The 27,697-nt window shown below is 48.2% G+C and overlaps 1 protein-coding gene across 1 annotated transcript in view; it reads right to left on the bottom strand.

Moving 5' to 3' along the window:
* The window catches only part of LOC135219549 (protein LZIC-like), a gene marked incomplete in the record, with an annotated part of 200,618 nt that extends 175,226 nt beyond the window's left edge, over positions 1-25,392 (bottom strand). The window contains 1 exon segment of the mRNA XM_064256403.1: positions 25,194-25,392.
* Positions 25,393-27,697: the final 2,305 nt, after the last annotated feature.

The raw sequence follows: 27,697 nt of genomic DNA, 5'->3' as shown, positions 1-27,697 counted from the left end.
GCCAAAACTCCCTACTCGCAGGAAAGAGAAGAGAGGTAGCCTCTGTCTCGCAGGAAAGAGAAGAGAGGTAGCCTCTGTCTCTTTCAGTGCCGGGAGGGGTTTGTCCTCTGCTATGGCCTGCAGAGTTAGTTCCGCTACCTTATCAGTGCAGGGCGACAGAACCTGGTCTGGGGTCACAAACATGGTAAATGTACCCTTGTGAGGTGTCAACCTGGTGTTAACGCAGTCCCAGTCTATGAGGGTGCGTGCCCAAACAGCTTGGGCTTGGTCCCTTGGGAAGATCATTGTCTACTTTGGGACCTGTCAACTCGGACTAGCGTGTGCTCCGTTAGTCTGACAAATCCGAGGAAAGGAAACTGGAGACCCTTCAGGAAGAGCACAAAGTCCTCCAACAGACGGGTCCCGCACCCTTCAATTGTCAGCTTCCCATCTGAATATGGGGCATGCATAGCAAACCACCATGGATTGTTCTTGTGGAAGGGCGGAAGCTTGGATGCATCCGGCACCGACGTAGCCAGCGCCGGAGATCCGGAGTGGAGAATTCCGGTCATCATGTTCTTCAACGGTCTGATCCTCTCGGCCACCAAGTCTGATATTGCTTGGCCGGAGATGTCAGATCTGGAGGCGAGTCATAACGACTCAAACCTTTCATCTACTGCCTCCCTAATCTTCCAGACATAGGATACTAGTATTTTGTAAAAAAATTCTTACACGGTTTATCCCAATTTTCATAATGAAAATGTAGCAAAGATACTTACCCGCTCATCTACGAGAAGAGTCACCATCTCATAGAAGACGGTGCACGCCTCCGGGTGCCAGACCATGTAGGGAGGTTGCCCCAGTTCTCCGTCGAATGGCACCGAGCAGTTGGCATGAGAACGGCACACCTCATACGTACTCCCACATAAAAAAGCTAATGGAAGGGAAGTCTGCATTCGGCGGCCGACCCTACAACCATAAACATTGCAAAGATTAAAAAACTCACCTACCCTTTTCTATGGGAAAGGATGAGTGCTACCTCCTGCCCCCAAAATAGTGTCTGCGGCGACGTATGGCTCTAGAGAGTAACAGTTTTCGTACGTCGTTCTCACCTCCCGTAGGTAGTGCGAGGCGAACACCAAGTTACTCCTCCAAAAAGTGGCACTCAAAATGTCTTTGAGGGCCATATTTTTCTGGAAGGCTATCGAGGTCGACATAGCCCTCACCTCGTGAGCGTTCACTCTTAACAGTCTGAAGTCACTGTCCTAGCAAGATGAGTGCACCTCCTTTATGGTGTCCCTCAAGAAGAATGCCAGCACATTCTTGGACATGGGCATATCTGGTCTCTTGACTGAACACCATAAGTTCTCCGCAGAACCTCTACAATTCCTTGCTCTCAAAAGGTATTCTCTTAGAGCCCCAACAGGACACAGGACTCTTTCTGGCTCTTGACCAATGATCTCCCCCATCCCCTTGATCTCGAAAGACCTAAGCCAAGGGTCGGAGAGGTTTTCATTCTTAGCCAGAAACGTCATCCCCAAAGAGCAGACAGCATTATGCCCTTTGAAGCCGACGTGCTTACTTATTGCTTGTATTTCACTAACTCTCTTTGCCGTCGCCAGAGCAGTTAGGAATACGTACAGTCTTTCTCGTCAAGTCTCGCAAAGACGCAGTGTGAAGGGGTTCAAAGCGACTCGACATTAAAAACTTAAGGACCACGTCTAAGTTCCAAGAAGGCAACTTAGGAAGAGGCACCTTGGTGGTCTCAAAAGATCTCAATAGATCGTGGAGATCTTTGTTATTCGCTAGGTCTAGACCTCTATGGCAAAAGACTTCAGATAAAACGCTTCTGTAGCCCTTAATAGTTGACACTGCTAACTTCAAATCTCGTCTGAGATAAAGGAGAAAGTCGGCAATCTGGCTCACAGAGGTCGTGGTAGAGGAAACTCCCTTCTTCTTACACCAGCTCCTAAAAGCTGTCCACTTCAATTGGTACACAGCAATTGATGAAGGCCTCCTCGCGGTGGCGATAGCTTTAGCCACAGGTTTCGAAAAACCTCTCGCTCTGGCCAGCTTCTGGATAGTCTGAACGCAGTCAGACTCAGAGCGCGGAGAGGTTTTTGTAGTACCTCACTCGAAGTGGGGCTGTTTTGAGTAGATCTCTCCTCGACGGAAGAGATCTCGGAAAATCTACCAGGAAGGACATCACCTCTGTGAACCAGTCCGCTGCGGGCCAAAAGGGGGCGATTAACGTCAACCTTGTCCCTTCCGAAGCTGCAAATTTTCTTAGCACTTCTCCCAGAATCTTGAACGGGGGAAATGCATAGAGGTCCAGGCCCGTCCAATCCCATAGAAGGGTGTCTACTGCTACTGCTCCCGGATTGAGAACCGGGAAGCAATAAAGAGGAAGTCTCGCAGTTCTTGATGTCGCGAAAATGTCCACCAAAGGACATCCCCAAAGACCCCACAGCTCCTGGCATACCTCCTGATGGAGGATCCACTCTGTCGGCAGCAGTTGTCCTTGTCGACTGAGGAGATCCGCATGGACGTTCTCGACCCCGGCGATGAACCTTGTTAGGATCGTGACTTCTCTCGCCTTCGCCCATAGAAGAATCTCTTTCACTAGAGTGAACAGGGAGCGAGAGTGCGTTCCTCCTTGCTTCTTCAAGTATGCCAGGGCTGTGGTGTTGTCCGAGTTGACTTGGACTACGCGACGGGAGACTTTGTCTTGAAAGAACCGGAGCGCCAACTGAATTACTGCCAGCTCTTTGAAGTTGATATGCCAGGCTACCTGTTCCCCTCTCCAGGTGCCTGACACTTCCTCCCCTCCTAGTGTTGCTCCCCACCCCGTGGATGACGCGTCGGAGAACAACACTAGGTCGGGGTTCCGAAGCTTGAGGGACCATGGGCCCTCTGTTGACAGCTTTCAAAACGGATCGAGCCACCTTCTTAGATGGCTCTTTACCTCTTCTGAGATGGATAAAATCATGTCGAGGTTGTCCTTGTCTGTCCAGCTGTCCGACAGGAAGAACTGAAGAGGTCGGAGGTGTAGCCTCCCCAGGGAAACAAACTTCTCCAGCGAGGAAATGGTCCCCAGCAGACTCATCCATTCCCTCACCGAGCATGAATCCTTCCCTAGAAAGGCTGACACTTTCTCTAGGCCTTGTTGCTGACGTTCCTGGGACGGAAAAGCCCGAAAAGCCACTGAATCCATCTGAATCCCCAGATACACGATGGACTGTGTTGGGGTCAGATGTGACTTTTCGAAGTTTACCAGAAGTCCCAGGGACGCAGCTAAGGACAGAGTCGTTTGCAGGTCCTCCAGGCACCGGATCTGCGAAGAAGCTTGTATGAGCCAGTCGTCCAGATAGAGCGAGATCCTTATGTTGCAAAGATGGAGCCACCTCGCCACATTCTTCATCAAGATGGTGAACACAAATGGGGCCGTACTCAGTCCGAAACAAAGAGCCCTGAACTGAAATACCTTCCCTTTCAGGACAAAGCGAAGGTACTTCATTGATTGGGGATGTATCGGGACGTGAAAATACACGTCCTGAAGGTCGAGTGATACCATCCAATCTCCAGGTCTTAAGGCCCCCAGAACTGACTGAGGTGTCTCCATCTTGAACCTCTGCTTCTCTATAAAGAGGTTCAGACGACTTACATCCAAGACCGGCCGCCAACCTCCCAACTGTTTTGGAACTAGGAACAATCTGTTGTAAAATCCTGGCGATGCCAGGTCCAAGACCTGTTCCACTGCTCCCTTCTCGGGCATATCGAAAAGTATCTCCATTTCTCCTGACGATAAGACGGGGACAAGTCCCTGGGAGTTGAACTCAGCGGGGGTGGCTTTACGAAAGGGATTTTGTACCCTTTCTCTATGATGTTGAGAGACCAGGTGTCTGCCTCTCTCTCTCTCCAGGCTTCTACGAACAACTGCAGCCTGGCTCCTACCGGCGACTGAAGGACGGATCTCTCATTCTTACCCCTAGACTTAGCAAGGGCTCTTCCTCTAGGAAGACTTCTTCCTCCACGAAAGGGCTTCTGCCTTTTAAGAGACTGGCTTCCTGAAGACGTGGAAGGGCCAGCAGGACGTCGCGACGACTGAGCCAAAAGATCTTGCGTGGCTTTTTCTTGAAGGCTTACCGCCAGATCCTTCACCATAGATTGGGGGAAGAGATGGCTCGAAAAAGGCGCAAACAAAAGCTCTGCCTTCTGTGAGGGAGAGACAGATTTAGCTGCAAAGTTGCAATAAAGCGCTCTCTTCTTCAACACGTCTGCGCAAAAATGTGAGGCTAATTCCTCCGAGCCATCTCTGACAGCCTTGTCCATGCATGACAATACACTAGACAGCTCCCCGAGGCTAATGGGATCTGGTTTACGAGACTGGTTGTCGAGCACGCCCAAACACCAGTCTAAGAAGTTGAAGACTTCCAAGGACCGGAAAAGGCCCTTCAAATGATGGTCCAGTTCTGAAGTCGTCCATGAAACTTTAGCTGAAGCTAGGAGAGATCTCCTAGGAGCATCCACAATGCTGGCGAAATCCACTTGTGCCGATGTAGGTACCTTCAGTCCCAATTCTTCACCAGTTTCGTACCACATCCCTTCCTTGCCGCTAAGTCTAGACGGAGGCAGGGCGAAGGTGGTCTTCCCTTGTGCTTTCCTTGAATCCATCCAGGTGTTGACCTTACGGAAAGCTCTCCTGGTCGATAGCGATATCTTCATTTTGATAAATCCAGGCGTCTTGCTTGCTTTCGACGATGAAAACTGCGAGGGAGGAGGAGGAGGAGCCGAAGGAAGGAAGGTATCGCCGAATGAATCACGGAGAAGGCGAGCCAGGACTTGGTAGTCCGATGAAGCAGACGTCGAAGGTTGCTCTCCGTCAACGTCCTCAGAAGAACAGCTAAACTCCCCTTCTTCCTTACCAGAATGTACCGCCGAAGGAAGGGGCAAAAGTCCTTTAGACCCGAGTCTCATAGCCGAACGATGTCGAGAAGAAGAGGGGAGCGCACCAGAAACAGAATCCTTCACAGCAGCAGGATCAGTAACTAAAGTTTGTGGAGAACGTGATGTTGCACGATGCCGAGAAGCATCAAAAGTAGTCTCGGGAAAAGCGTCCGAGTGTCTATGAACTTTCACGTTCGCGTCCAAAGCGTTCTTACAAGCGTCCCTACGAGCGTCCATCCGAATGTCCAGCGAAGCGTCCCTCCGAGCGTCAGGTCCTGCATCCTGACGAGCGTCACGTTGGGCGTCGAAACGAGCAGGTCGAAGAGGAGCAGAAAAACAAGACGTCCGTTCCTTACTACGCGGAGCAGCAGGTACTGAAGTCCGTACAACAGGCGCAACTTCGTCATCAGCAAAAGCGCCGAGATCGGAATGCCGATCGTCCTCTCGCCGAGAAGAGAGGGGAGCGCGATGGGACCTCACTCTCTCCAAGGGAGCAAGAGTCAGATGACGTCTACCGTCACCTCTAGACGAGCACTGGGGAGAAGAATGAAGTCTAGAGGGCGATAAACAAGGAGACAGGGAAGAACGAGGAGAAGGCGAGGGAGACTGTCTGGTCCTCTTGATCGGCAGTCTGTCGTCCTTCCTACGTCGAGGAACCGCCTCCTTCTGCTTAAGCAAAGCATCTAGTTGTCGTTGCATAGCGAGGATGATTTCTGTCTGAGAAGTCTCCTTACGAGGAGAAGAGCTGCGCCTGTGAGAAGGCGAGGGGCGAGGGGACGCCCTCTTCCTTCTCACAGGAAAAGCCCTGGATCTAGAGCGACTGGGGCGCTCGAAGGCGTCATCGTCGGATGACGTCCTAGTCTTCTTCTGAGGCGGAAAAGCTACGCTTTCCGGAGAAGACTGCAAGTCAGACAGAGCATGACGTGAAGCGTCTTGATCTTGGAAGGTCCTCTTCAGAGGCCGCGAATCTGAACGAGATTCCCACCCCTTGCGCGGGGAGGACGCGTCGGAAGAGGAAAAACAATCCTTAAGGAGGCGTGCACGCGCACGCTCCTTAGCAGCCTGGGAAGCGTCTACAGGAACTGCTGAAGGGATGTCAGATCGGTGGGGGATCCCCGTAACCCTCCTTCGGCCTTCGACATGCCCTCTCCCTGAGTCCTGGGAGTCCGGCAGAAGTCCCAGCCTAGAGGCTCTATAGGGCCGATCTGACGCCCCCTCCACTTCACTAGGGGCACTATCACTGCACTTCACCTCACTTTGCCTATTTTCTAAGGCAAGCACTTTGGATTCTAGCGTTTTCAACGAATCCAGAATAAGAGAAAGGGCATTACCCTCCGCGACACCACTTGAGGGTCCGAAGGCAACACTACGGGGTTAGGAGTTACAAACTCTACAGGAGGGTTAGAAGGGGATACATTAATACCCTGTCTGCTACCAGATTTACTCCTGGAGGAAGACCTCCTGATCCTGTCACGCTTTAATTTCTTAACGTAGGATTCATACGTCTTCCATTGCAAATCAGTTAAACTTTCGCATTCAGTGCAGCGAAAATCATACGTACACACTTGTCCCCTACAACTCTTGCATACTGTGTGAGGGTTAATCAAAGCCTTTGGTAGCCTCACTTTACATTCATCCTTCATACACACCCTGGCGCTAGCCGAACTAGACCCAGACATCTTATTAAAGGAAAAAACCAAGCCAAAATCCAAAATAATCCACAGTCAACATGTGCCTAGCTACCGATCCAATGTCAAAAAACCAAAAAGTCAAGAGGATACTCAAAGCAAAGCAGTTTTCCAAAATCCTGAGGCGGAGGTGCTGTAAACAGTTGTTTACAACACCGGCGACAGAGAAAATCTGATACAAAATGGGAATGGTTCCTGATACCCGCCTCCCAGCAGCGGGAATGGGTACTAACCACCCTACTCCCACTACGTGTGTCGTAAGTTTTTAGAAATTCTGTCGGACTTCAGAGAATACAGCTATACAGTGGACCCCCCGTATTCGCGTTCTCCGGATTCACGGACTCACACATTCGCGGATTTCTCTCAGGAACGTTTCCCTGCATTATTCGCGGAAAATTCGCGCATTCGCGGTATTTTTCTATGAGAAATATCCACAAATTCCTGGTTTTTGTTATCTATTTCATCATAAAATGCACTTTTTGTGATAAAACTATCAAAAAAACCAAGTATGAAAATTTTTAGTGGTTTTTCTTAAGTTTTAACTAACAAAATAGGCTGTTTTTAGCGTTTTTATAGGGGTTCCAAACATTCGTGGATTCTAACTATTCGCGGGGGCGTCTTGTACGCATCCCCCGCGAATACGGGGGGACCACTGTATATATATCTGACAGGTAAGTTTCATGAACAAACCAGAATTTCTTCCAACTCCTTAGTCTCCCTTTGAGTTGAAGGAACTAAGTCGGAGGTTTCTAGTTCATCCAAATTATGTTCCATCCTGTGTGCACACATATCACTCTCTTCCCGCAGCACACCAATGTCAGGGGAGTAACGCCGATCGCCGGATGCATCCTGGCATCGAGAACTGGATGCGTCCTGACGTCGGGAGACAAATGCGTCCTGGCGCCGAGAGACGGGTAAATCCTGGAGTCAAGCACTTGATGCTGTTCCTTGTGTGAGCGGCTGGATGGTCCTGATGTGGGAGGCTGGATGCTCCTTGCGCGAGTGTTGGATGCGCTGCTGTAGGGCGTGATGCGTCCTTCCGTTTGAGAGCTGAATGGTCCGAAGTCGAGGGCTGGATGCGTCCTGATGTCGCTGGATGCTCCTTACGGGAGCTGGATGCGTCCTGCCGTATCGAGGGTATGGGATGGCGTCCTGATGTCGAGAGCTGGTGCGTCCTGACGCCGAGAGCTGGTTGCGTCCTGACGTCGAGAGCTGGATGCGTCCTGACGTAAAGAGTTGGATGCGTCCTGACCGCGAGAGCTGTATGCGTCCTGTCGTCGAGTGCTAGAACCGTCTCGTCGAGTGCTGGTCTGTCGAGAACAAGAGTTGATGTCTTCACGGCGTGGAGAACTGAAGGTGTTGTCGTGTCGAGCTAAAGAATCATTATATCGGCGAGAGGAAGAGAATTCCTTTCGTTCGTCTAGAGGATGGAGAGGCGAGGCAACGAGAGCTTGATGTATCGCGGCGCCCAGAGTCGGGAGAAGAACCTGAATGGTGACCGAGAGAGGGGTGGTTCCCTGGGCGAAGAGTGATGTATCTTCCTCTCATCGCGTGAACGGTGCTGTCTGTAGTCCCAAAAGGGAGAGGAACTCCGTTCCTTCTTACCAACTGCAGAAACCTCTGCAGGAGTTTCTTCCCTTGACCTCTTCACTGGTAAATTGTCGTCCTTACATCTGCCCGACTGGGGTGGTCTTGCATGACGGTCATGAAAGATTTCGCAACAGCTGCTGGGTCTTGCGATTCCGAAGGAGAAGGCTGTCGAGCCATGCTGGAAGCAGGAGAAGGATCTCTCGAGAGTTCTCCGTAACCTGAAGGAAGAGGAGATCTCTCCTCCCTCCATGCGTCCTGCGGAGAATCATCCGCTCTAGGTTTTGACCTTTTCGCTGGAGAGGCGTTCCAATCGTCGGAAGGAAGGAAAAGGTTCTGGGCTACTCCATCTACTCGAAAGGGGAGAGCGATTGCGGGTCTGGTCAGCTTGCTGCATCCACCTTCTCTTGGTTGGCCTCGACTCCTCATACTGCCATCCGAGTCTTGGAGAGGGGCTCGGAGAAGACACTACCACGTCCGACACGCCTTTTCCGTGGTGGTCATAAGCAGCCTGGGAAAATGCAACAGGACTGCTTGAGGCGACGGCTGACCGAGGATACGTTCCTCTCACCCCCTTACGGTTGTCGACGTACCTTCTCCCTTGGTCCTGGGAGCTTGGTAGAGGTCTAGACCTAGGGGCGTGACAGGATCGATCAGTCGCCACCTCCATTGCACTTTCACAAGCACTATCACTAATTTCACCTGCACTCTTACCTTCCTTCAAGGCTGCAAGTTAGTCCTTAAGGTCCTTGATCTCAGCCGCCATCCTGACGTACTGAGGGTCATCCAAAGTAGCTACAGGTCCTGTCTCAGGAGCAGGAGCTACTACCTCAGGAGCAGGTTCTACTTCTAAAGGGGTTGAGGGATTATAAGAAAGGTCTATACTAACATCACTCACAGACCTAGATTTAGATTTAGAAACCCTCCTTACTTTATCTAATTCTAATCTACGCACATAGCGTTTCATCTCCGTCCATTTCTTTTCATCCAGAACCTTGCATTCTTTACACCTTTTATCTAGAGCACACTCAAAACCCCTGCACCCCAAACAAACAGTGTGAGGATCCACCGAAGCTTTCGGCAATCTCACCTTGCATTCCTCATTCACACACACTCGAAAATGCTTCTGAGACATCGTAACCAAAGAACAATCAAAAGAATAATCCAAAGTATAAGCCACAAAACCGATTGCCGATCCACAGAATACGTCACCAATTATCAGTAGAAATACAGCGACACAGGGAAGCAAGCGAAAAACCCGACGGCGGACTAGCAATGATGTTGTCAGTCCAACCGGCAGAGATGATCTGAGGAACAGAAAATGGGAATGATTCCAAGTACCACCCTGTAAGGGTTGTTAACCACCTAACTGAACACCTACCACTCGGCGGTTGCCGCGAGTTTTGAAAAATCTGCCGGACCGATAGAGACTATAGCTATATATATATAACTGCCAGGTAAGTCCTATTCATAAAACTGGAGGTTCTCCGACAGGAGCTGCTGCAGAGACACACCCGGAGTTAGCCTGGCTAAATCTGGGTTCACCTGTTTGGGTGGCATTGGATCCTCAGATGGCACGTAAAAACGCCACTGTCGCAGTAGAGGAGGAGGAAGTAGCTTGTTCGACCTGCCAGACTTCAGCGAGCCATCCTGTCCGGAGACGAGAGACTCGACTTGGTCTAAAACAGTCGGCAAGCTCTGATTGCGGCAGACCCACCGTCAGTCTGGGTTACTTCTTAGGACCCCAAAACGACTCTAGCCAGGACGTGGGCTCGGATGGTGGGAGCGGTGATCCTTCCCCGAGATCGTTGTGCTGACGAATCAGCGCAATAACCTCGGCAAAGTTCCTCTGAATCTCGGGAGTGACTGCATCTTCTGGAGTAGGACCGTCAAGTCCCTCGAACAAGAGCAGCTCCCGAGATCCTCCCCCTTCAAGAGGGGGAACGGTGACAGACCCCTCTCGGTCTCCTCCTGTCACTTGCGCGTACGACCTGGTCGATCCTAAGACCATGCCTGGCACGTACAGCCTCGTGACGGGATCGTGTGGGGCGCGCCCCTCACGATCACTCCTCGGTGTCTCGCCCTTCCCGGTGTAACCCGAGGAAGTTGAAGGCAGGGGAGAGGCAGACCTGACGCTCCCTCCTCGCTCACTGGCCGAACCAGTGTGCTTGGAGGACTGCAGGAGATCTCCAACCCGTGGTGGGAATCGAGCTGCAGGCCTGGAACGGCTGGACCGAGGACAGCGGCCCCGATCTCGAGCGTCAGAGGAACTGCTGCTGGTTGCCCTACCCGTCCGGTCCCTGTGGGAGTGGCGGTCAGGTGACCTGCAGAGACCACTGTCGCAGTGAGACCGGTGCGTGTCCTCACGGCGTGTCGTGGCTGGCGCCAGCGATCGGGGGGACCTCTTCCCAGCCTCAGCCCGTGGCCGGTCTGGGACCGTCACGTCAACCCGGGTGACCGGCTAGTCACTACGAGAGCGAGAGCTGGCCTGGTGAGAGTCGCCTGAGCGGCTCTCACCAGCCTTCCGCTCCGTGCCGTGAACCTGGCGCCGAGCAAACTCTAGCGTCTGGTTCTTGGCTGCGCGGCCACCGGTAGGTGACCGTACACTCGATACCTCTCGCGAACGAGAGGCCGAGACAGAACCTGGTGTAGCGGCAGAACCCCTAGCACCAGGCGAGGAAGTACCGGTGTTAGCCGGTACCCCTCTGGTCCTCGTCTTCTTCTTCCTTGCAGAAGGAGTAGGAGGACCAGTGGAAGGACCCCCCGTCCCACCGGAGTGGGACGGGTCCTGAGAAGTTCCCAAAGAAGCCTTCTTAGGAGGGGAGAAGGCAGCCTTCTTCTTCCATGGCTGGGTAGCCTTGGAAGTCGAAGGGGAAGAGGCAGCTGCAGACGACGAAGAAGACGATGAAGACGACGACACCTTCCTCCTCTTCCTCTTCTTCGTCAGCTTCCTCAGGACAGACGTGAGGTCAGCCATCCAGGGCGGAGCCGGGGCTGCTGTTGCTGAAGCAACAGGGCCCGAACGCACCAGTCCGGACAGACCAATGTCTAAGGCAGCAACACCGTGAGCAGGGATGACGTCAGCAGGTATGGACACAGCGGGAACAGCAGGAGCGGCAGGAACGGCAGGAAAAGCCAGCACAGCATCGGACACAGGTACGGCAGGCAGCACAGGTAACACAGGAGGCGGGGCAACAGCCAGCGACAACCTGGGTACCGGTGGCAGGTCCAGGGGCGAGCTTTTAGGGCAGCAGAAGTCCAGTCGAGGCAGCACGGCAAACCCGGGCGGCAGCGGCACACCCCTCCTCGGTACGGCGATCAGCTCCTGCACAGCGGCTGTAGGAGAGACAGACACCACGTGCGGCGAATAAACCAAGTGAGGAGGGGCGGCGTAGCCTGGAGTAGACAGGGTGGTAGTTGTCGTGGTCACCGTTCCATGGGTGACCGCACCAGACCCCGCCAGATGATGAAGCAGCCCCTGGACACTCGGCACGCCCTGCCGTCCCAAAGATGCCCACACCTGACCAAGGTCATCCCTCACGGCAGATGTACGTCGGGGTACTGAGCGCCCTCCTCTACGCTCGACGGATCGGGCGAAGAGAAGGACCTGGATACCCCCCCCCGAAGGGGAAGGTGCCATATGCGGGAGCTGAGCGAGGGGCAAGAAAGAAGACGAAGTGTCTGTTACCAAGGTAGTCGCGGGAGAGCTTTCCGACGACTCCTTGGCAGGCCTTCGCTTCTTCCTGCCCTCATACAAGCCCCACTGCACCTCCGACCACTTAACATGTTATTGTTAGTATACAATAAGGTTTTGTACATACTTCCCTGGAAGAGATATCACTTAGATATCTGTCTCTGACGTCACGACAGAATCAAACTCGCGGCACACACGACAGGTAGGTCAGGTGATCTACCTTACCAGCCGGCTGGGTGGCACGGGTTGTATGAACCAATCTCCCTTTCCAGCCAGATTTTCTCTTCCACCTGGTCTCTGAGGGGGAGGCTGGGCGGGACCATCAATCGTATATATCTGCCAGGTAAGTATGTAAAAAAATAAAAAGGATATTGTAATGATACAATTAAGTTTGTTCATACTTACCTGGCAGATATATATCTAGCTGGTATTTTTCCGAATCCGACAGAAATTTAAACACTTACGACACACGCAGTGGGAGTCAGGTGGTTAGTACCCATTCCCGCCGCTGGGAGGCGGGTATCAGGAATCATTCCATTTCTATTCATAATTTTTATTTCCACTGTCTCCTGAGGGGAGGTGGGTGGGTACTTGGATTATTATATATCGCCCAGGTAAGTATGAACAAACTTAATTGTATCATTACAATATCATTTTTGTTCATGAAACTTACCTGTCAGATATATATATAGCTGAATCCCACCTTTGGTGGTGGGAGTAGACAGAATAGAAGAATTTTAGGAAACATATATATGCAGATAATTGATATCTTGATTCCTTACCTGTTAGCATAGCTGACTTCGTGGTTACTGCCACATAAGTCTGCTTGTGCTACTAGATTTGCCAGCAAGGTAGAGACCTATAAAGCTGGTGCACTCCAGATGATCTGTCAACAGGGGCGAGACCGCGACGTGACTAGACCATTGACCATACAAATGAGGGCAACGAAGTAAAACCAAACCACCTGGCGTAGCTACCAAAAGTATCCCACATAGACTAAGCTAATGGAAGGGAGATCCGCCGCAGGCGGTCAACCCACAACCATAAACACAAGTTAAAAACTCCCCTAAACCATTAAAGGATAGGATGAGCGCTACCATCCTGCCCCAAAAACAGTGTCTGCAGCGAGTATGGTCCGAGCGAGTAACAATTTTCGTATGTTGCTTTCAACCTCCCGCAGGTAGTGTGAAAGCGAACACCGAATTGCTTCGCCAATAAGTGGCGCCCAAAATATCTTTGATTGCATATTTTGTGAAAAGCCACCAAAGTAGCAATAGCCCTCAACTCATGGGCTTTCACTTTCAGAAGCTCCATGTCACTTTCACTACACTTTTCATGGCTTGGCTTCCTTAACCTGTACTTTCTTAAGAAGAACGCCAGTGCATTCTTCGACATCGGAAGATCTGGTTTTTTCACAGACCACCACAAGTTCTCCGAAGAACCTCTGCATGCTCTGGTTCTCTGCAAATAAAAACTTGAGAGCCCTGACAGGACACAGGACTCTCTCAGCTTCAGGTCCCACTAGCTCCGACAACCCTTTGATCTCGAACGTCCTCGGCCAAGGGTTGGAAGGGTTCTCGTTCTTTGCTAAGAACGTAGGACTTAAGGAAAAAAACAAACTGCACTATGATCCTTGAACCCAATATGCTTTGCTTATGACTTGAATTTCGCTAACCCTCTTCGCTGTCGCCAGAGCGGTTAGGAAAATGGTCTTCTTAGTAAGATTCCTAAGCGAGGCTAAATGGAGCGGTTCAAATTGACTCGACATGAGAAACTTAAGTACCACGTCTAAGTTCCACGATGGTACTTTCGGTTTGAGAACTTCACAGTCTCAAATGATCTAATGAGATCATGAATGTCTCTTATCATTCGCTAAGTCGAGTCCTCTATGCCTGAAGACCACAGAAAGCACGCTCTGTAGCCTTTAATCGTGGGAAAACGGGCTAGTTTCGCTTCTTTCCTAAGGTGAAGAAGGAAATCTGCTATCTGGCTCACAGAGGTTGAGGTGGAGGAAATGCCCTTCCTTTCTGCACCAACTTCTAAAGACAGCCCACTTTGATTGGTAAACTGCGATTGAGGAGGGCCTCCTTGCGGTGGCAATCGCCGTTGCCACAGGTCTTGAAAAACCCCTCGCTCTGGCCAACTTCTTGATAGTCTGAACGCAGTCAGACTCAGACTCACGCCAGATCGGTGGGGGTTCCTCGTAACCCTCCTTCGACTTTCGACATGCTCTCTCCCCGTAATCTGGGAGTCAAGCAGAGGTCTAGGTCTAGAGGCGGAATGAAGCCGATCTGACGCACCCTCCACTACACAAGGGGCACTTTCACTGCACTTCTCTTCACTTTTGCTCTCCAGAGCTAACACTTTTGATTCTAAGTTACGAATATCGCTTTCAAGAATTAGCGATAAAGTATTACCTTCTACCGACACTGTTTTCAGGGGCCGGAGGCAACACTACAGGGGTAGGAGCATAATCTACAGAAGGAGGTTAGCAGGCAGAATCATTAAAATCTTGCCTACCTGAAACATTCCTGGAGGAAGACCTCCTTAACCTATCTCGCTCAAGTTTCTTAAGATAGGTTTCATACGCCTTCCATTCCGACTCTGTTAATCTTTCACACTCCTTACAACGACTTTCAAACGTACATTCATTCCCCCTGCAAACTTTACAAACAGATGTGGGTCTACTGAAGCTTTCAGTAGCCTACCTCTACATTCGGACATAGAACAAAATCTAGCGCTAGCAGAACTAGACCCTGACATCTTGATCAAAGAAAAATCAATACCAAATTCAAATCAATCCAAAGTCAACGTGTGCCAAGCCACCGATCCAATTCAGATACCAAAGAAAAACCAAAAGGGATACTCAAGTAGCTAGTAAGTTTCCAAAATCTGGACGGAGGTGCTGCAAACAGGTGTTTTCAGCACCGGCGACAGAAAAATTATGATAGAAAATGGGAATGATTCCTGATACCCGCCTCCCAGCGGCGGGAATGGGTACTAACCACCTGACTCCCACTGCGTGTGTCGTAAGTGTTTAAATTTCTGTCGGATTCGGAAAAATACAGCTATATATATATCTGACAGGTAAGTTTCATGAACAAACCTTATTGTATACTAACAATAACATTTTTATACATGAACTTTCCTGTCAGATATATACTTAGCTGATTGACACCCTTGGTGGAGGGAAAGAGACAGCAATATTAACATGGAAAAATGGGGGGAAACAACACCTGTTGTAGGATGTAAAATACAACCTTGGTTCTTACCTGTTTAGGCAGGAAGACTTGCATAGTTACTGTCTATTAGTCTGCGTTGCCTGAAGAGCTTCAGCGAGGGCGTGACCTACAGCTGACAGACTCTTTGGGTCTATCAAAGGGATTTTGTATCTGCTTACTTGATAGAATCCGAGCAGGATCTTGTCAAAGGGGATTCACCCTCTTATATGACAGAACCTAAACCACTATCATTGCAAGGACTCAAACATAAACTGATCACCTAACCAATCTAATCATGTTAGACATACGACATGAAAGAGATGCCTACCCGCATGCTCTTTCAAACAACCAAAAAACTTACAAACTAAACAAGGGGGAAAAAATACACTACAAAGGATATGTCTCGGCTCCCTGCCCCAGCACCGAATCCGCCGATACGTATGGGCCTAACGCAAAGCACTTTTCTTCCATACGTGATTTTTGACGTCTCTCAGATAGTGGTTCGCGAAGACGAGTTGCAACGCCAGAAAGTTGCTTTCATAATATTACTCAGGGACATGTTTTTATTGAAAGTTAATGAAGTGGCAATAGCTCTTACCTCATGAGCTTTGACCTTCAGAAGCTTGAATTGACTTTCATCACATGTCACATGTGCTTCTTTCACCAGGCTTCTGATGAAGAAAGAAAGCGCATTCTTAGATAAAGGCCTCCTTGGATCTCTTACAGAGCACCAAAGGTTGACATCATTGCCCTTAAGTTTCTTCTTCCTCTGAAGGATAAAACTTTAGACTTCGTACTGGGCAAAGCGACCTCTCTGCTTCCTCGCCTACTAAGGCAGATAAACCTTAGATTTCAAAACTCTCCTAGGCCAAGGATTTGAGGGGTTCTCGTTCTTGGCCAAGAACGAAAGCAGGAAGGCACAGATCGCTGCATCTCCTTTGAACCCCACTCTCCCTTCTATTGCATGGGAGCTCACTAATCCTTTTAGCGCGGAAGCCAATGCCATGAGAAAAAGTGTCTTTCTCGTGAGGTCTCTAAAAGAGGCAGACTGAGGCGGTTCGAACTTAGGGGACCTAAGGAAACGCAGCACTACATCCAGATTCCAACTCGGAATCTCTGAAGAAACCTTTTTGGATGTTTCAAAGGATCTTATTAGATCATGAAGGTCTTTGTTTTCTTAAATGTTTAGGTGCTCTGTGCCTAAACACTGCAGCCAGCATGCTACGATCCTTTAATGGTTGATACCGCCAAGTCCACCTTTTTCCCTAAGGAAAAGTAAGAAGTCTGCTATTTGGGTTACAGAGGTACTGGAAGAGGAAAGGTGATGGTTCCTACACCACCGCCGAAAGACGTCCCACTTCAGACTTGGTAGACTACTAAGGTAGAGGGGCCTTCTTGCTGCTGCGGATAGCCGTTGCAGCTCTTGCAGAAACCCTCTCGCTCTGACCAAACTTTTGACAGTCTGAAGCCAGTCAGACCGAGAGCGGGAGGTTTCTGTGATACCTGTCGAAGTGGGGTTGTCTGAGCAGATCGATCCTCTGTGGCAGGGATCTCGGAATGTCTACTAACCATTCCAGTACCTCTGTGAACCAGACTTGTGCGGGCCAGAAAGGGGCTATCAACGTCATCCTTGCTGCCTCCGATTCTGCAAACTTCTTGAGAGTTTCTCCCAGTATCTTGAAGGGAGGAAAAGCATACGTGTCTAGGCCCTTCCAATCTAGGAGAAAGGCATCTATTGACACTGCCCTCGGGTCTGATATAGGAGAGCAGTAGTTGTCTATCCTCGCATTCTTGGCTGTGGCGAAGAGGTCTATGTGAGGCCTGCCCCATAGTCTCCACAGGTCACCTGGCAACATCCTCGTGAAGAGTCCACTCCGCCGGCAGGACTTGATCTTTCCTGCTCAGGAGGTCTGCTCTGACGTTCTTTTCTCCCTGTACGAACCTGGTAAGGAGACAAATCTTCCTTTCCTCTGCCACAGCGAAGGTCTTTTGCTGTCTCGTACAGGGAGAAGGAGTGAGTTCCCCCTTCCTGATGTATGCCAGGGCCGTGGTGTTGTCCGAGTTTATCTGAACTGTCGAAGCTAGGACGTAGGGCTCGAATGCTTTCAAAGCTAGCCAAAACAGCCATCAGCTCTTTCTTGTTGATGTGCCAGGTCACCTGTTCCTCCTTCCAGGTGCCTGACACTTCTCTTGAGCCGAGCGTCGCTCCCCAACCTGTTTCCACGCGTCGGAAAACAACACTTGGTTGGGGTTCGGAATGAAGGGACATCCCTTCTGCAAACCTGAGAGGGTTCGCCCACCAAGAGAGGTCCTTCTTGATTTCTCTTGAAATCTTGAAGGAGAACTCTAGGTTTTGAGAAAGACAACGCCAGTTCCGATGTAGAAAGAACTGGAGAGGTCTGAGGTGCAACCTTCCTAGAGAAAGGAATTGCTCCAACGAGGAGTGTCCCCAGCAAACTCATCCACTCCCTCGCTGTGCATACGTCTTTCTCTAGAAAGGCTGTGACTTTCTCTGAACATCGGGCATCCTTTCTGGAGATGGAAAAGCCCGAAAATCCAGAGAAACCATCCGAATCCCCAGATAGATACGATCTTGACTGGGGATTAACAGAGACTTTTGAAAGTTCACCAAAAGTCCCAGAGAACTCGCCATGAAAAGGGTCTTTTGTAGGTCCTCCAAACATCTTTTCTGTGACTTGGGCTCTGATAAGCCAGTCGTCCAAGTAAAGGGACACCCTCACCTCCCTCCAAATGTAGCCATCTTGCTACATTTTTCATTAGTCCTGTGAAAACCTGCGGGGCTGTTGAAAGGCCGAAACACAAGGCCCTGAATTGGAATATCCTTCCTCCCATCATGAACCTGAGGTATTTCCTTGAAGAAGGATGGATCGGCACATGGAAGTAAGCGTCCTGAAGATCTAGGGACACCATCCAATCCCCTGGACGAAGAGCCGCCAACACTGAGGATGTCGTCTCCATGGCGAACTTCCTCTTTTCTACAAAGAAATTCAGGGCGCTTACATCCAGAACCGGTCTCCATCCTCCTGAGGCTTTTGGAACTAGGAAAAGGCGGTTGTAAAAGCCCGCTGAGCATGGGTCGCTCACTAGCTCTATCGCCTCTTTTTCTAGAATTTGTTCTACTGCCAGAGTAAGAGCTTGGCTCATGATGGGATCCCTGTACTTGGCCACCAACTCCCTCGGAGTCGTCGTCAAAGGTGGTCTTGCTGAGAAGGGAATCATAGATATCCTTTCCGGATAATCGAGAGGACCAGTTTGTCCGCTCCTCTCTGTGCCCAGACTTCTGCGAATCTTAGTAGCCTGGCACCTACTGTTGTCTGGAGGACTTCTTCCTACTTTTTTGCTCTGTAGAGCGAGAGAAGGATCTTCCTCTCTTGAAGGATCTATTACCTCTTGAGGTAGAGGCTCTAGAAGGAGGGCCCCCTCGAAAGGGCTCCTGTCTAGCTGGAGTCTCCTTCTTAGTCTTAGTCTGGAAGGATGTTCTAGGTTTCCAGGCAGACTGAGCGAGCATATCTTGAGTAGCCTTCGCGGAGATAGCTCCAGAGATGTCCTGTATTATCTTCTTTGGAAAGAGAAGAGGCGAAAGTTGCGAATAAAGTAGCGAGGCTCTCTGAGCATGAGAGACTGACTTGGGTCAGAAAAGAGCAGAGACCGATCTTTTCTTAATAAACCCCTGCTCCAAACAGGGAGGCTACTTCGCTAGATCCATCTCTCACTGCCTTGTCCATGCACGTAAGTACACTGTTGAGATCTTCGGGCGAAAGGGAATCCGGGTTCTGAGTCCTTTTAGCTAAGACCCCCAACGACCAGTCAAGGAAGTTGAAGACTTCCAAGACTCTGAACATTCCCTTCAACAGGTGGTCGAGCTCGTTCATCGCCCAGGTAGTCTTAGCCGACAAGAGGGCCGAGCGTCGGGAGGAATCCACCAGTGAGGAGAAGTCCGCGTCTGCAGATGAGGGAAGACCCAGGTCTAGGGGTTCTCCAGACTCATACCAGAAACCAAGTTTCCCCGTAAGCTTAGAAGGAGGGAAAGAAAAAAACAGTCTTCCCTTTCTCCTCCTTAGAAAGAAGCCAATCACCAAAACCTCTCAAAGCCTTCTTCATTGAGATGGTTGGTTTCATTCTCACACAGGAGGAAACCTTCGTCTTCTTAGATGTCGAGAATAAAGAGAGAGAAGAAGGTGGAGCGACCGGAGTAAGCGCGTCTCCAAACTCCTGAAGAAGGAGGTCTGTCAGGATCTTGTAAGACGAGACCGAAGAATCCTTTACCAAGTCCTCTTCTGAAGGTTCTATTTCATCTACCGAAGAACCTTCGGCTTCTTTACGAAAGCAGGCGGACTTCTCTAAAGAAGTGCGCCTATCCTGTGAGGAGTGTCTGGCAGCCGTCTGGCGCCTATCAGGAGAAGCCAAAGCTTCGGGAGAGCTCCTATCGAAGGCGTCCTTCCTACTCCGATGAGGGAGTCCTCTGTGCTCTTGTAGTCTGTCCCGAGATACACGGGAGTCCAAAGGGGAGCACCTGCTAGGAGAGGAGAGCCTACTATGCTCAAGGCGCCTATCAGACTCCATGCGCCTGTCAAGAGGAGAGCGGCTGCCTGGCGAACTGCGCCTAAAATGAGAGGAGCGCCTGCTAGGCTCTTGGCGCCTACCAACAGGAGAGCGAATCCCTGAAGAAGAGCGCCTACTAGGAGAACGGCGTCTACCATGATCCAAATACCTATGTCGAGAACCGTGGGTCTCTGTAAAAGCTTGTCTACCAGCAGAGAAGCTTCTTTCAGGCTCTTTACGCCTGACCTGAACAGAGCAGCTAACAGGCGAATAGCGCCTATCAGGAGAGTAGTGCCTATCTTCAACACAGCGCTTGGCAGCAGGAGAGCGGCTACTTGGGGAGTAGCGCCTACCAGGCTCTAGTCGTCTGACATAAGGAGAGATCCTGTCTCTAGAAGTGTCCATGCAGGGGGAGGCTCTCTTATCCGGAGATTGGAGGTTCTTTGGAAAGGAGCGAGAAGTAGAAGCTGTGTGCTTATCCTTAGAAGAGCGCCTACTAGGAGCTTGATCCCGTTCCACGGGAGAAATGAAGTCGCCAGGAGATAGCTTCCTGGGCGATTGGCGCCTGGAAGACGACTGGCGTCTGCCAAGGGAAGAGCGCCTCATTCTATCCGCTGGTACAGGAGAGAGAGCAGACTCCGACTGAGAAGGCAACGCAGGAGAAGGTAGCCCAGACTTCTTGACGGGGAGAGAGACGTCCTTCTTACGACGAGTGCCTCCAGCCAATGAGCCCGCAAGAGCCGAAATCTGAGCTTGCAGCCCAGCAAGAATCCGAGCCGGAGATCTTGCAAACTCCTCCACAGGGGACGAGGTTCGAAGCCTACTCTGAGGCGAGTACTCCTGATCCCTCCTGGGTTTCTTGATGTCCACTTCAGGCTCCTCCGGAAAACACTCCAGGCTGGAAGGAAGGGTGCAAGGAGCCTTCCAGGCTCTCTTCAACGGTCGAGAGGAATCCGAGGCGCTCCATCCTCTTCTAGGAGAAGGCGACGAAGACGAAGAGAAGCATTGCCGTAAAACCTCCTTCTTGGCGCGAATTAAGGCAGCCTGGGAACGAACATCAGGATCTACCGAGGGGACGCCTGACCGGTGGGGGTTCTCCCTAACCTTCCTGCGGCTGTTGACTTTCCTCCTCCACTGGGACTGGGAGTCTGGAAGAGGTCTAGGCCTGGAAGCATTAAGGAGCCGATCAGACGCACCCTCCACTGCACTGGGGGCACTGCACAAATCACTTGCACTATCACTCTTACCTTGCAACGAACGAATTTTCTTCTCCATGCTTAGGATCGTGGCTCTCATGGTTGCCACTTCCGAAGGCGTATCTTTGGGTTCGATGCAGGGAGCAGGAGCTGAAACGGGAGAAGGATCTAGTGCTACGACAGGATTATCTACTTCTACCTCGCTAATACGAGACTTACTAGAACTTCTAGACGAAGCTTTCCTCACCCTGTCTTTCTCCAACTTCCTTAAGTAGGAAGAAAGAGACTTCCATTCACCCTCATCCAACTTCTCACATTCATTACAAGGGTTAATAAACGAACATTCATTACCCCTACACTTCAAGCATACTGTGTAAGGATCTACCGTTGCTTTCGGTAGCCTCACCTTGCATTCATCCAAAGAACACACCCTAAACATAGCAGATTTCTTAACCTCTACATCAGACATCTTGAAATAAAAAAAAAATCCAAACCAATATCCAAAAACAATCCACAAGCACGTATGCCAAGCCAACAAGATCAGGTACTTCACCGAAAGTCAGTCCAAAGATATCCAAGGCAACGAGAAACGAATTAAACTATCAGGAGGTAACGACCACAGGTGTAGTCGAAACCGGCGACAGAGAAAATCTGACTGGAAAGTGAGATTGGTTCCCGCCACCCAGCGGCGGGTAAGGTAGATCACCTGACCTACCTGTCGCGTGTGCCGCGAGTTTTGAATTCTGTCATGACGTCAGAGACGTATAGCTAAGTATATATCTGACAGGAAAGTTCATGTACAAAAACATACAACATAAGGCTCGGTGCGAGAGCAATCCCGCCCTCGACACCAAGCACAAAGGACATGGGGATCGATCTCGGGAAAACTTCTAAATTTCCCACATTTACGTCCCTCCACCCCAGGGCACAGTCGCCGGGTAATGGAAGGACACGAAGATTTCTTCGATCCTTGGTCCATTATTCACTTGTCAAAAACAATAAGTGTATATGAAAAAATGAAAAGAGTACTTACCGTTCACTTTTCCACATACACAAACAGTAAGAGATAATACAAATATCCAGAAAGCACACGATGATGAAGCGGGCAGAGAGCGATGAAGAGCACGTCTACACACCAGCAGGCCGAAAGCAAAAGTGGTTCTTCGCCTCCCAGTCGCACGGTTATGACATCCAGCTGCCACTAGTTACCTTCCTATTGTAAAAGGACCGAAAGGTTTGCATCCCGTGTCGGAACAAACAGGGGCAATAAAGACAGGGGCACAGCAGGAGTAGATGGATTACAGGTACAACAAGGCAGTGCTACAGAATACAGAAGTGCCATAGTTGAAAATCCTAACAATAATGACAATCCAGTCATCTACTGCTGTGCCTATGATGCTCGGTCAACCTAATGAAAAAAGCAAATATGATTAATTGAGAAGGACTATCTTGCTCCAAGGGTAATTGCCCTATGAAGTGGGAGAGGTCTTGTGAAGAGGTTGCCAGACCTCCCAACACCAGCCCCGCCCCCAAACCCCTCCTCTTCGCCTGACAAGTGAGCAAAGAGGGGAAGGAGACAACGCCATAAGGAAAGACTACCGAGAGAGAGAAATGAGGACGAAGGGGTGGCTACCGAGAGCGCTGGCGTTGGCGAAAAAAAAGTTTCAAATGATGCTCGCCAACCTTCCTCTGAAGTTTCCTCCCAGTAAACTCGCCCACAGTGCATGCGGCAAGAGCAACACCCAAAAATAATCATAAAAGATATTCTGTCACTCCCTTACAAGGAGAGGGCATGAAGATGTGACACGGAGGTGAATGTTACACCCTTGGCAGCCGGCCCCAAGATACACATACTGGGGGAAGGCAGCCTATATAATACTATCACAAATAATGGGTCTGTAAATTGATAATAATCAAACACACTATACATTCAGTAAATACAAAAAGTAGGAAAAGAAAAGATCACACCAGGAAAAGTGAGTTCAACGACAGTCAAGCAAAGAACTCAAGAAAACACGTCTGCTTCACATTACGGGCGAAAGCAAATTGTTATGTTTACATCCAGGTGGGCTGGTATTCCTGCCTACTTGACAGTAGTTACTGCCTAAACACCTTGTTCAAGAGTTTAGCGGGTGTTTTCCAGTTTCACCTAAGATACCTAATTCCTAATGTAGAGGACTGATGGTTTGCATATAGCGTAGAACAAACAAAGATCACTACCAGGAATATGGGATTCTTAATATGAAATAATGTTTCTGATATAGATGTTATTTGGACAAATTTAACACTGATGGAAGACCATGGCAAGAACCCAAAAGTCTTACATACAGAGCGAGTTGTAGAGGGAGGAACGAGAAAAAAATAACTGCTGAACATAAACAAATAAATGTTTCTTTATATATAATTTATGAAAATGTGTCCAGGGTCAGGTTAGCTGAGTGTCAAGGCTATCCAGATTACAATAGGTTAGGTTATGAAGCATCCCTAGGTAAAACTGAAGACTACTACCTTGCCCCTCTGGTTTGGGAACAACTTTACTATCAGTTTTTGTGTAAACAGGGTGCCCTGTTTAGTACCAGCACCAGGGGGATGAATGTAAAAACATAAGATGGTTAATATCATAACATAAAAAATAAATAAATAAATAAATAAATAAATAAATAAATAAATAAATAAACAGGGTAAGTATTCTGGTCGGCAGAGTTAAGTAACTAGGTAGTCTTCAGTTTTACCAATCCAAGTATTTCATTATATGATGCTAAGTTAGAATATAGTATTAATGAAGATTACATTAAGTTTGGATGGATTACTGTATTTATCGAGATGCCTTCCAGCCGGGCCACTCATTCACTTACTAAGTAGGGTAATTCTGTAGGAAAGGGACGCATCCGTTTCTGTGTGTTAAACAGCTTAAAATGCTAAAATAACACTTTATGCTTCAGTATCATTAAATAAGTGAGGGAAATCCCTTACAACCACCAACAATCTTGGGGGACCACAGGTGGGAATTGGGGGTTAAGGGTGGGGGAGACAAAAACTAATAAAAAAATTTAGCAGTCAGTTTCTGGACATTCCTGATTTCAGTTTTTGCGTGGCGGAATGGCGCTTCGCGCCTTATCTGCACTTTGAAACATTCTTGGCAAGCACGTTGCAAGCGGGAATTTGTGCGCTGTGCGCGCTCACCACAGGGGTTACAGGGCCTTGGCTGTTCCGTTTGTGCGGCGATGTCACGCTTTTTTAAAGTGTCACAGTGGTTGGGTCGAGGTCGAACTACTTATAAACTATACAAAAAACAAAAATCAACATACATTATGACACGGCTTTCACATCGAAAAGGTCATAGGTTTTCAGGAAGTTTTCCACAGGAACACTTGTAAAAGCTACTGCCACGAGGACGAAGAACAAAATAGCCGTGCGAGAACATTTTTCATATTCATTGTGTAAGAATGGATCGTAGAGAAAGACAGAAGTAAAAAGGGTTTAGCCTGTACATATTGCTTTCGTCACTTGTTTTAGTTATTTTATTTAGCCTAGTCCTTGCATGCGCCCACAGATGCAGACGTCAGTCTGTAGTCGACTCTGCGAGTGATGGAGCTTCTGCAACTTAGGTTTTTCAGCAAGTTTTTACATTTTAAAGTGACGGTTTTTGGGACTACCTACTATAATAAGCGTTTCCTCACTTAATGACTATATAGTATCTAAGAATTAATGACTAGTATAGTATCTAAGAATTCTAAACACTATTCTCCTTAACTCTAGGTAACTACCTACTTTATTTAAAAGCCCAGGCGCGCCTTTCCTGTAGAATTACCCTAGGTAGGCAGTTCCTCCCCACTTCAACACCCTCAAAGTTAACCAATGTGGTCCCCATATTGTTAAAAATTGTGGGAAGTCTGTGATGAGTTGACCACCTATTTCTGGCGAAAATTAACCCACCACCTCCGTCAAAACCACATAAAAAACCATCACCAACAAGCGGGTTCTAGCATAGGCCTACTGGCTCATAAACTGATGCATAAAAGGCTAGGCTACTCTAGCCTATTTAGCAAGATACTGGGCTACAGTCGGTTTCAGAACATCTTTACCTAAATTTATCATAGCCTAATATTAGAGCTTCATGTTCCTGGCAAGAATTTCATGTCAAAGGTTTATCGCGTCTTATTTGTTTGGCTACTACTAGGTACATGGGTAGCAGAAGGCTAGGTATTGCATCCTAAAGGTCTACACCTACCCAGCCTACTCCAAGCTTAGCCATTGGCTACACACCCTACATTGTTTAAAAGGCTATCACCTCTGAACGATAATGACAGTGAATTACCTTTGAACTCCGTTATTGTCAATCAACTGCTATATAACTGCACGTACAGTGCTGCCGACGACGATTAGGCTATTAGGTAGTATAGGTATGAACAATCAGCTGACATTTGAAGAGCCAGCTCCTTATCTTACACAATGTCACAGTTTCCCGACGGGCTGATACTATCCTACTAACTACTATACTTTCAGTAAGTATGAGAGCTGTATGACCTGAAACGACACGACAACGATTAACAATATAGCCAATACCTCATTAACGGTCGATACCTGTAACCTTGCAATTAAACCCTAACAAAACAAATATTTGGTCATTTGCTAGATTTCTTTTCTTTTCAATCTATTTGTTAAAATCCCGGTCACCTTGGTTTCTGGTGATACCGTACAAGATGATGGACCATTTAAATACATAGCAAACAGGCTGTTTGGCCACCTCATAATTCGAAATTAATAAAATAAATGACAGTTTGTGAAAGTACACGCAAGTCAAATAAACGGAAAGGAGCTCGAATACATCGATTAAATTAAAATATACCAAGTTACTTTTCACAATACAAATTTTCACAGGTAGGCCATTTGACCACGCTTTCCAAAGTAGACATTTTTTCTACTAAAGCCTGCAAATGTGTCATAGAAATGCGTAGGCCTAATGATTATGTGAATTGGTGAAAAATACCTCTTCACTACGTACAAGTTTTGGGATAGATATCCTTTTGATTGCATTATACAGCTCAGTAAGCCATTTCCTGTAGGATACTACAAGATCTTACCATAAGTATTTCCTGTATCACAGAGCTCTCGCCGTATTTCTTACGCTACGTACATGACTTTACATTAAATGTTTTGTAATCTGTATGCTACCTGTGCCCTACGTTCAAAAGAGAGCTCAAAGATTGTAAGGGAGAGAGGAACAGGATCACATTTTCATATTTTTACCACTAAAATCAAAACTAATAAAGCATTAGTAACGATTATATCTAACACTAACCACTCCTACCCATGTCATTCGGTCACATAAAAAACCAACAGCTTTCGAGAAAACGATTAAATGTATTTTATAAAATCCTTCTCAGTTGGTTTCCACATGACGGGGTAGATTGGTCAAACAGGTTTGCTTCTTTTGAGGTTCTGAGGCTTTGATAATCATCGCATCATTTCTTGACAGAGCGACAGACCTCTCCTTCATTTACTAATGATGGTCCCCAGGCAAAGGACAGCAACCTTATCATAGGAAACAATACTCAGAGCTATTAACTATAATGCTAGCAACACGAGAGCTGTAAAGGACCGTAAGAAGGGCGAGTTTCGCCGTCTCTATTGGCCCAGGTCCTCCTAACCTTGGAGGAATAATACGTACTCCACTGTAAATTCATCATCCATGATCCTATCTGGCATCTTAGGTATCATCGTAAGATTCTTGGGTTAAGTGAACTAGTTGATTGTGAGATTCTGTTTTTTATTTTTTTATTTTACCAGCGAGAATCCCAGTGGGATCTTTTGTATTACCTTTCTACGGCTCTGACAGGTCACACGTGGTGCCCCTTTGGAAATTGGAATATTATCAGCTGATAAGACGCAGCCAGTAATCTGATAATTGAAAAAAACACATTACTTAAAAAGGAGACGTATGGTCTCATAATTATGGACAACCAAACCCACAGTAGGTAAGTACCTACTGATGTTACGAGGGTACGACATAATTTTAGGCTGTCTTTAGACCTTTTAAGAAGGCATGATGTCCTCTCTCAATGAATGAATGCCTTCACATCCAGCGAGAAGCTACCATTACTAATGCGCTTCACTTTCTGGAAGAACCGAGAAGCAAATGCCACTGTGGTGAATATCTCTAATTTTAAATCAGATTCATATGACCGAAACTTCTTCTTCAACCAGATCTTTGCTAATCCCCAGATTATTTGCAGCTACTTTGGATCCAAGTGTAACCATGTTCAGCATGTAATCTTGGACAATTAGACATGAAGAAAGACAAACATGAGAGGCATAATGTTCTCAGACGCACTGCCGGTACAATGCAGCTAGTTCACCGTGGTCTGCTGAGTGATTAGTCTAGTTGTTTCTCTTCTTTTGGCGACAAGTCTTCTATGTGACTGCACTGTGAGGCATCCACTTTCATCCAAACTGTAAATATGCTTGGATGATTCACAGCATAGGCAACTGAAACTATTGCTCTCGCCAGTGAACTAGCTTCAGGCTGTCACATTAATGCACATGTTTCTTTGTTTTATATCAGAGGTAATAATAATAATAATAATAATAATAATAATAATAATAATAATAATAATAATAATAATAATAATAATAATAATAATAGTAATACTACTACTACTACTAATAATAATAATAAATATTCGGAACCAACCAGAAAAGACTATACAGTCAACTAAGAGGGGAAGACAACCACCCAGAAATTCCTGAAGCCGAACCAAGTAAGAGACTCTGGGAAAACATATGGAGCAATCCGGTATCACACAACAAACATGCAACATG

This window comes from Macrobrachium nipponense, chromosome 1 (assembly GCF_015104395.2).
Source record: "Macrobrachium nipponense isolate FS-2020 chromosome 1, ASM1510439v2, whole genome shotgun sequence".
NCBI classification, from domain to species: Eukaryota; Metazoa; Arthropoda; class Malacostraca; order Decapoda; family Palaemonidae; genus Macrobrachium; species Macrobrachium nipponense.
This window is presented reverse-complemented; position numbering and strand designations above follow the sequence as displayed.